General features: G+C 31.6%; 1 protein-coding gene across 1 annotated transcript in view; it reads right to left on the bottom strand.

Annotated features, from left to right (window-relative positions):
* The window catches only part of LOC115121707 (metabotropic glutamate receptor 8-like), a 334747-nt gene that overhangs the window by 20227 nt on the left and 301483 nt on the right, over positions 1 to 13037 (bottom strand).

The raw sequence follows: 13037 nt of genomic DNA on the forward strand, positions 1-13037 counted from the left end.
ACCATACGCTGATATAAACCATACGCTGATATAAACCATAAGCTGATATAAACCATACGCTGATATAAACCATAAACTGATATAAACCATAAGCTGATATAAACCATAAGCTGATATAAACCATACGCTGATATAAACCATACGCTGATATAAACCATACGCTGATATAAACCATAAGCTGATATAAACCATACGCTGATATAAACCATAAGCTGATATAAACCATAAGCTGATATAAACCATACGCTGATATAAACCATACGCTGATATAAACCATACGCTGATATAAACCATACGCTGATATAAACCATAAACTGATATAAACCATACGCTGATATAAACCATAAGCTGATATAAACCATACGCTGATATAAACCATAAGCTGATATAAACCATACGCTGATATAAACCATAAGCTGATATAAACCATACGCTGATATAAACCATACGCTGATATAAACCATAAGCTGATATAAACCATAAGCTGATATAAACCATAAGCTGATATAAACCATATAAACCATACGCTGATATAAACCATACGCTGATATAAACCATAAACTGATATAAACCATACGCTGATATAAACCATACGCTGATATAAACCATACGCTGATATAAACCATAAGCTGATATAAACCATGATATAAACCATACGCTGATATAAACCATAAGCTGATATAAACCATAAACTGATATAAACCATACGCTGATATAAACCATAAGCTGATATAAACCATAAGCTGATATAAACCATAAGCTGATATAAACCATACGCTGATATAAACCATACTGATATAAACCATAAGCTGATATAAACCATACGCTGATATAAACCATACGCTGATATAAACCATAAGCTGATATAAACCATACGCTGATATAAACCATACGCTGATATAAACCATAAGCTGATATAAACCATAAGCTGATATAAACCATACGCTGATATAAACCATACGCTGATATAAACCATAAGCTGATATAAACCATACGCTGATATAAACCATACGCTGATATAAACCATAAGCTGATATAAACCATACGCTGATATAAACCATACGCTGATATAAACCATAAGCTGATATAAACCATACGCTGATATAAACCATAAACTGATATAAACCATAAGCTGATATAAACCATAAGCTGATATAAACCATACGCTGATATAAACCATAAGCTGATATAAACCATACGCTGATATAAACCATAAGCTGATATAAACCATACGCTGATATAAACCATACGCTGATATAAACCATAAGCTGATATAAACCATAAACTGATATAAACCATACGATATAAACCATAAGCTGATATAAACCATAAATATAAAAACCATAAACTGATATAAACCATAAGCTGATATAAACCATAAGCTGATATAAACCATACGCTGATATAAACCATAAGCTGATATAAACCATAAGCTGATATAAACCATACGCTGATATAAACCATAAGCTGATATAAACCATACGCTGATATAAACCATAAGCTGATATAAACCATATAAACCATACGCTGATATAAACCATACGCTGATATAAACCATAAATTGATATAAACCATACGCTGATATAAACCATACGCTGATATAAACCATACGCTGATATAAACCATAAGCTGATATAAACCATACGCTGATATAAACCATAAACTGATATAAACCATAAGCTGATATAAACCATAAGCTGATATAAACCATACGCTGATATAAACCATAAGCTGATATAAACCATACGCTGATATAAACCATACGCTGATATAAACCATAAGCTGATATAAACCTGATATAAACCATAAGCTGATATAAACCTGATATAAACCATACGCTGATATAAACCATACGCTGATATAAACCATAAACTGATATAAACCAAATATAAACCATACGCTGATATAAACCATACGCTGATATAAACCATAAGCTGATATAAACCATAAGCTGATATAAACCATACGCTGATATAAACCATAAGCTGATATAAACCATAAACTGATATAAACCATACGCTGATATAAACCATAAGCTGATATAAACCATAAGCTGATATAAACCATAAGCTGATATAAACCATAATATAAACCATACGCTGATATAAACCATAAGCTGATATAAACCATACGCTGATATAAACCATACGCTGATATAAACCATAAGCTGATATAAACCTGATATAAACCATAAGCTGATATAAACCATATAAACCATACGCTGATATAAACCATACGCTGATATAAACCATAAACTGATATAAACCATAAGCTGATATAAACCATACGCTGATATAAACCATACGCTGATATAAACCTGATATAAACCATAAGCTGATATAAACCTGATATAAACCATACGCTGATATAAACCATACGCTGATATAAACCATAAACTGATATAAACCATACGCTGATATAAACCATACGCTGATATAAACCATACGCTGATATAAACCATAAGCTGATATAAACCTGATATAAACCATACGCTGATATAAACCATACGCTGATATAAACCATAAACTGATATAAACCATACGCTGATATAAACCATAAGCTGATATAAACCATAAGCTGATATAAACCATAAGCTGATATAAACCATACGCTGATATAAACCATAAACTGATATAAACCATAAGCTGATATAAACCATACGCTGATATAAACCATAAGCTGATATAAACCATAAGCTGATATAAACCTGATATAAACCATAAGCTGATATAAACCATACGCTGATATAAACCATACGCTGATATAAACCTGATATAAACCATAAACTGATATAAACCATAAGCTGATATAAACCATATGCTGATATAAACCTGATATAAACCATACGCTGATATAAACCATACGCTGATATAAACCATACGCTGATATAAACCATACGCTGATATAAACCTGATATAAACCATACGCTGATATAAACCATACGCTGATATAAACCATAAGCTGATGTAAACCATACGCTGATATAAACCATACGCTGATATAAACCTGATATAAACCAAACGCTGATATAAACCATACGATGATATAAACCATACGCTGATATAAACCATACGCTGATATATACCATAAGCTGATATAAACCATACGCTGATATAAACCATAAGCTGATATAAACCATACGCTGATATAAACCATACGCTGATATAAACCATAAGCTGATATAAACCATACGCTGATATAAACCATATGCTGATATAAACCATACGCTGATATAAACCATACGCTGATATAAACCATAAGCTGATATAAACCATAAGCTGATATAAACCATACGCTGATATAAACCATAAGCTGATATAAACCATAAGCTGATATAAACCATACGCTGATATAAACCATAAGCTGATATAAACCATAAGCTGATATAAACCATACGCTGATATAAACCTGATATAAACCATAAGCTGATATAAACCATACGCTGATATAAACCATACGCTGATATAAACCATAAGCTGATATAAACCATACGCTGATATAAACCATAAGCTGATATAAACCATACGCTGATATAAACCTGATATAAACCATACGCTGATATAAACCATAAGCTGATATAAACCATACGCTGATATAAACCATAACCTGATATAAACCATAAACTGATATAAACCATACGCTGATATAAACCATAAGCTGATATAAACCATAAGCTGATATAAACCATACGCTGATATAAACCATAAGCTGATATAAACCATAAGCTGATATAAACCATACGCTGATATAAACCATACGCTGATATAAACCATAAGCTGATATAAACCATACGCTGATATAAACCATACGCTGATATAAACCATAAGCTGATATAAACCATACGCTGATATAAACCATAAGCTGATATAAACCATAAGCTGATATAAACCATAAGCTGATATAAACCATACGCTGATATAAACCATAAGCTGATATAAACCATACGCTGATATAAACCATAAGCTGATATAAACCATACGCTGATATAAACCATACGCTGATATAAACCATAAGCTGATATAAACCATAAAAACCATACGCTGATATAAACCATAAGCTGATATAAACCATAAGCTGATATAAACCATAAACTGATATAAACCATAAAACTGATATAAACCATAAGCTGATATAAACCATACGCTGATATAAACCATAAGCTGATATAAACCATAAGCTGATATAAACCATAAGCTGATATAAACCATACGCTGATATAAACCATACGCTGATATAAACCATAAGCTGATATAAACCTGATATAAACCATAAGCTGATATAAACCATATAAACCATACGCTGATATAAACCATACGCTGATATAAACCATAAACTGATATAAACCATACGCTGATATAAACCATACGCTGATATAAACCATACTGATATAAACCATAAGCTGATATAAACCTGATATAAACCATACGCTGATATAAACCATACGCTGATATAAACCATAATAAACCATACGCTGATATAAACCATAAGCTGATATAAACCATAAGCTGATATAAACCATAAGCTGATATAAACCATACGCTGATATAAACCATAAAACTGATATAAACCATAAGCTGATATAAACCATACGCTGATATAAACCATACGCTGATATAAACCATAAGCTGATATAAACCTGATATAAACCATACGCTGATATAAACCATACGCTGATATAAACCATAAGCTGATATAAACCATAAGCTGATATAAACCATACGCTGATATAAACCATAAGCTGATATAAACCATAAGCTGATATAAACCATACGCTGATATAAACCATACGCTGATATAAACCATAAGCTGATATAAACCATACGCTGATATAAACCATAAGCTGATATAAACCATAAGCTGATATAAACCATACGCTGATATAAACCATAAACTGATATAAACCATAAGCGATATAAACCATAAGCTGATATAAACCATACGCTGATATAAACCATAAGCTGATATAAACCATACGCTGATATAAACCATAAGCTGATATAAACCATACGCTGATATAAACCATACGCTGATATAAACCATAAGCTGATATAAACCATTGGCTGATATAAACCATACGCTGATATAAACCATAAGCTGATATAAACCATACGCTGATATAAACCATAAACTGATATAAACCATAAGCTGATATAAACCATAAGCTGATATAAACCATAAGCTGATATAAACCATAAGCTGATATAAACCATAAGCTGATATAAACCATACGCTGATATAAACCATAAGCTGATATAAACCATAAGCTGATATAAACCATAAGCTGATATAAACCATAAGCTGATATAAACCATAAGCTGATATAAACCATATAAACCATACGCTGATATAAACCATACGCTGATATAAACCATACGCTGATATAAACCATATATAAACCATAAGCTGATATAAACCATACGCTGATATAAACCATACGCTGATATAAACCATACGATATAAACCATACGCTGATATAAACCATACGCTGATATAAACCATACGCTGATATAAACCATACGCTGATATAAACCATACGCTGATATAAACCATAAGCTGATATAAACCTGATATAAACCATACGCTGATATAAACCATACGCTGATATAAACCATAAACTGCTGATATAAACCATACGCTGATATAAACCATACGCTGATATAAACCATAAGCTGATATAAACCATACGCTGATATAAACCATACGCTGATATAAACCATAAGCTGATATAAACCTGATATAAACCATACGCTGATATAAACCATACGCTGATATAAACCATAAACTGATATAAACCATAAGCTGATATAAACCATAAGCTGATATAAACCATAAGCTGATATAAACCATAAGCTGATATAAACCATACGCTGATATAAACCATACGCTGATATAAACCATAAGCTGATATAAACCATACGCTGATATAAACCATACGCTGATATAAACCATAAGCTGATATAAACCTAAGATATAAACCATAAGCTGATATAAACCATATAAACCATACGCTGATATAAACCATACGCTGATATAAACCATAAACTGATATAAACCATACGCTGATATAAACCATACGCTGATATAAACCATACGCTGATATAAACCATAAGCTGATATAAACCTGATATAAACCATACGCTGATATAAACCATACGCTGATATAAACCATAAACTGATATAAACCATACGCTGATATAAACCATAAGCTGATATAAACCATAAGCTGATATAAACCATAAGCTGATATAAACCATACGCTGATATAAACCATACGCTGATATAAACCATAAACTGATATAAACCATACGCTGATATAAACCATAAGCTGATATAAACCTGATATAAACCATACGCTGATATAAACCATACGCTGATATAAACCATACGCTGATATAAACCATACGCTGATATAAACCATACGCTGATATAAACCATAAGCTGATATAAACCATACGCTGATATAAACCATAAGCTGATATAAGCCATTAGCTGATATAAACCATACGCTGATATAAACCATACGCTGATATAAACCATACGCTGATATAAACCTGATATAAACCATACGCTGATATAAACCATAAGCTGATATAAACCATTAGCTGATATAAACCATACGCTGATATAAACCTGATATAAACCATACGCTGATATAAACCATAAACCATAAGCTGATATAAACCATACGCTGATATAAACCATACGCTGATATAAACCATAAGCTGATATAAACCATACGCTGATATAAACCATAAGCTGATATAAACCATACGCTGATATAAACCATAAGCTGATATAAACCATACTGATATAAACCATAAGCTGATATAAACCATACGCTGATATATACCTGATATAAACCATAAGCTGATATAAACCATACGCTGATATATACCTGATATAAACCATAAGCTGATATAAACCATACGCTGATATAAACCATACGCTGATATAAACCATACGCTGATATAAACCATAAGCTGGATATAAACCATAAGCTGATATAAACCATAAGCTGATATAAACCATAAGCTGATATAAACCATACGCTGATATAAACCATACGCTGATATAAACCATACGCTGATATAAACCATAAGCTGATATAAACCATACGCTGATATAAACCATACGCTGATATAAACCATACGCTGATATAAACCATAAGCTGATATAAACCATAAGCTGATATAAACCATACGCTGATATAAACCATAAGCTGATATAAACCATACGCTGATATAAACCATACGCTGATATAAACCATACGCTGATATAAACCATAAAACTGATATAAACCATAAGCTGATATAAACCATACGCTGATATAAACCATAAACTGATATAAACCATAAGCTGATATAAACCATAAGCTGATATAAACCATACGCTGATATAAACCATAAGCTGATATAAACCATACGCTGATATAAACCATAAGCTGATATAAACCATACGCTGATATAAACCATAAGCTGATATAAACCATACGCTGATATAAACCATAAACTGATATAAACCATACGCTGATATAAACCATACGCTGATATAAACCATACGCTGATATAAACCATAAGCTGATATAAACCTGATATAAACCATACGCTGATATAAACCATACGCTGATATAAACCATAAACTGATATAAACCATACGCTGATATAAACCATAAGCTGATATAAACCATAAGCTGATATAAACCATAAGCTGATATAAACCATACGCTGATATAAACCATAAACTGATATAAACCATAAGCTGATATAAACCATACGCTGATATAAACCATACGCTGATATAAACCATAAGCTGATATAAACCTGATATAAACCATACGCTGATATAAACCATACGCTGATATAAACCATACGCTGATATAAACCATACGCTGATATAAACCATACGCTGATATAAACCATAAGCTGATATAAACCATACGCTGATATAAACCATAAGCTGATATAAACCATACGCTGATATAAACCATACGCTGATATAAACCATAAGCTGATATAAGCCATTAGCTGATATAAACCATACGCTGATATAAACCATACGCTGATATAAACCATACGCTGATATAAACCTGATATAAACCATACGCTGATATAAACCATAAGCTGATATAAACCATTAGCTGATATAAACCATACGCTGATATAAACCATACGCTGATATAAACCATACGCTGATATAAACCATAAACTGATATAAACCATAAGCTGATATAAACCATACACTGATATAAACCATACGCTGATATAAACCATAAGCTGATATAAACCATACGCTGATATAAACCATAAGCTGATATAAACCATACGCTGATATAAACCATAAGATGATATAAACCATACTGATATAAACCATAAGCTGATATAAACCATACGCTGATATATACCTGATATAAACCATAAGCTGATATAAACCATACGCTGATATATACCTGATATAAACCATAAGCTGATATAAACCATACGCTGATATAAACCATACGCTGATATAAACCATACGCTGATATAAACCATAAGCTGGATATAAACCATAAGCTGATATAAACCATAAGCTGATATAAACCATAAGCTGATATAAACCATACGCTGATATAAACCATACGCTGATATAAACCATACGCTGATATAAACCATAAGCTGATATAAACCATACGCTGATATAAACCATAAGCTGATATAAACCATACGCTGATATAAACCATAAGCTGATATAAACCATAAGCTGATATAAACCATACGCTGATATAAACCATAAGCTGATATAAACCATACGCTGATATAAACCATACGCTGATATAAACCATAAGCTGATATAAACCATAAGCTGATATAAACCATAAGCTGATATAAACCATACGCTGATATAAACCATAAGCTGATATAAACCATAAGCTGATATAAACCATAAGCTGATATAAACCATACGCTGATATAAACCATAAGCTGATATAAACCATACGCTGATATAAACCATAAGCTGATATAAACCATACGCTGATATAAACCATACGCTGATATAAACCATAAGCTGATATAAACCATTGGCTGATATAAACCATACGCTGATATAAACCATAAGCTGATATAAACCATACGCTGATATAAACCATAAACTGATATAAACCATAAGCTGATATAAACCATAAGCTGATATAAACCATACGCTGATATAAACCATAAGCTGATATAAACCATAAGCTGATATAAACCATACGCTGATATAAACCTGATATAAACCATACGCTGATATAAACCATACGCTGATATAAACCATAAACTGATATAAACCATACGCTGATATAAACCATACGCTGATATAAACCATACGCTGATATAAACCATAAGCTGATATAAACCTGATATAAACCATACGCTGATATAAACCATACGCTGATATAAACCATAAACTGATATAAACCATACGCTGATATAAACCATAAGCTGATATAAACCATAAGCTGATATAAACCATAAGCTGATATAAACCATACGCTGATATAAACCATAAACTGATATAAACCATAAGCTGATATAAACCATACGCTGATATAAACCATACGCTGATATAAACCATAAGCTGATATAAACCATACGCTGATATAAACCATACGCTGATATAAACCATAAGCTGATATAAACCTGATATAAACCATAAGCTGATATAAACCTGATATAAACCATACGCTGATATAAACCATACGCTGATATAAACCATAAACTGATATAAACCATACGCTGATATAAACCATACGCTGATATAAACCATACGCTGATATAAACCATAAGCTGATATAAACCTGATATAAACCATACGCTGATATAAACCATACGCTGATATAAACCATAAACTGATATAAACCATACGCTGATATAAACCATAAGCTGATATAAACCATAAGCTGATATAAACCATAAGCTGATATAAACCATACGCTGATATAAACCATAAACTGATATAAACCATAAGCTGATATAAACCATACGCTGATATAAACCATACGCTGATATAAACCATAAGCTGATATAAACCTGATATAAACCATAAGCTGATATAAACCATAAGCTGATATAAACCATAAGCTGATATAAACCATACGCTGATATAAACCATAAACTGATATAAACCATAAGCTGATATAAACCATACGCTGATATAAACCATACGCTGATATAAACCATAAGCTGATATAAACCTGATATAAACCATACGCTGATATAAACCATACGCTGATATAAACCATACGCTGATATAAACCATACGCTGATATAAACCATACGCTGATATAAACCATAAGCTGATATAAACCATACGCTGATATAAACCATAAGCTGATATAAGCCATTAGCTGATATAAACCATACGCTGATATAAACCATACGCTGATATAAACCATACGCTGATATAAAAACCATACGCTGATATAAACCATAAGCTGATATAAACCATTAGCTGATATAAACCATACGCTGATATAAACCATACGCTGATATAAACCATACGCTGATATAAACCATAAACTGATATAAACCATAAGCTGATATAAACCATACACTGATATAAACCATACGCTGATATAAACCATAAGCTGATATAAACCATACGCTGATATAAACCATAAGCTGATATAAACCATACGCTGATATAAACCATAAGATGATATAAACCATACTGATATAAACCATAAGCTGATATAAACCATACGCTGATATATACCTGATATAAACCATAAGCTGATATAAACCATACGCTGATATATACCTGATATAAACCATAAGCTGATATAAACCATACGCTGATATAAACCATAAGCTGATATAAACCATACGCTGATATAAACCATAAGCTGATATAAACCATAAGCTGATATAAACCATAAGCTGATATAAACCATAAGCTGATATAAACCATACGCTGATATAAACCATACGCTGATATAAACCATACGCTGATATAAACCATACGCTGATATAAACCATACGCTGATATAAACCATACGCTGATATAAACCATAAGCTGATATAAACCTGATATAAACCATACGCTGATATAAACCATACGCTGATATAAACCATAAACTGATATAAACCTGATATAAACCATACGCTGATATAAACCATACGCTGATATAAACTGATAGAAACCATACGCTGATATAAACCATAATATAAACCATAAGCTGATATAAACCATATAAAAACCATACGCTGATATAAACCATACGCTGATATAAACCATAAACTGATATAAACCATACGCTGATATAAACCATAAGCTGATATAAACCATAAGCTGATATAAACCATAAGCTGATATAAACCATACGCTGATATAAACCATACGCTGATATAAACCATAAGCTGATATAAACCATACGCTGATATAAACCATACGCTGATATAAACCATAAGCTGATATAAACCATATAAACCATAAGCTGATATAAACCATATAAACCATACGCTGATATAAACCATAAACTGATATAAACCATACGCTGATATAAACCATACGCTGATATAAACCATACGCTGATATAAACCATAAGCTGATATAAACCTGACCATAAGCTGATATAAACCATACGCTGATATAAACCATAAAACTGATATAAACCAAACTGATATAAACCATAAGCTGATATAAACCATAAGCTGATATAAACCATAAGCTGATATAAACCATACGCTGATATAAACCATAAACTGATATAAACCATAAGCTGATATAAACCATGCTGATATAAACCATACGCTGATATAAACCATAAGCTGATATAAACCTAAAAACCATAAGCTGATATAAACCATACGCTGATATAAACCATACGCTGATATAAACCATACGCTGATATAAACCATAAGCTGATATAAACCATAAGCTGATATAAACCATAAGCTGATATAAACCATTAGCTGATATAAACCATACGCTGATATAAACCATACGCTGATATAAACCATACGCTGATATAAACCTGATATAAACCATACGCTGATATAAACCATAAGCTGATATAAACCATTAGCTGATATAAACCATACGCTGATATAAACCATACGCTGATATAAACCATACGCTGATATAAACCATAAACTGATATAAACCATAAGCTGATATAAACCATACGCTGATATAAACCATACGCTGATATAAACCATAAGCTGATATAAACCATAAGCTGATATAAACCATAAGCTGATATAAACCATAATATAAACCATAAGATGATATAAACCATATGCTGATATAAACCATAAGCTGATATAAACCATATGCTGATATAAACCTGATATAAACCATAAGCTGATATAAACCATACGCTGATATAAACCTGATATAAACCATAAGCTGATATAAACCATACGCTGATATAAACCATACGCTGATATAAACCATACGCTGATATAAACCATAAGCTGATATAAACCATAAGCTGATATAAACCATAAGCTGATATAAACCATAAGCTGATATAAAACCATACGCTGATATAAACCATACGCTGATATAAACCATACGCTGATATAAACCATAAGCTGATATAAACCATACGCTGATATAAACCATAAGCTGATATAAACCATACGCTGATATAAACCATAAGCTGATATAAACCATAAGCTGATATAAACCATACGCTGATATAAACCATAAGCTGATATAAACCATACGCTGATATAAACCATACGCTGATATAAACCATACGCTGATATAAACCATACGCTGATATAAACCATAAGCTGATATAAACCATACGCTGATATAAACCATAAACTGATATAAACCATAAGCTGATATAAACCATAAGCTGATATAAACCATACGCTGATATAAACCATAAGCTGATATAAACCATACATATAAACCATAAGCTGATATAAACCATACGCTGATATAAACCATAAGCTGATATAAACCATACGCTGATATAAACCATAAACTGATATAAACCATACGCTGATATAAACCATACGCTGATATAAACCATACGCTGATATAAACCATAAGCTGATATAAACCTG

This window comes from Oncorhynchus nerka, linkage group LG8 (assembly GCF_034236695.1).
Source record: "Oncorhynchus nerka isolate Pitt River linkage group LG8, Oner_Uvic_2.0, whole genome shotgun sequence".
NCBI lineage: Eukaryota > Metazoa > Chordata > Actinopteri > Salmoniformes > Salmonidae > Oncorhynchus > Oncorhynchus nerka.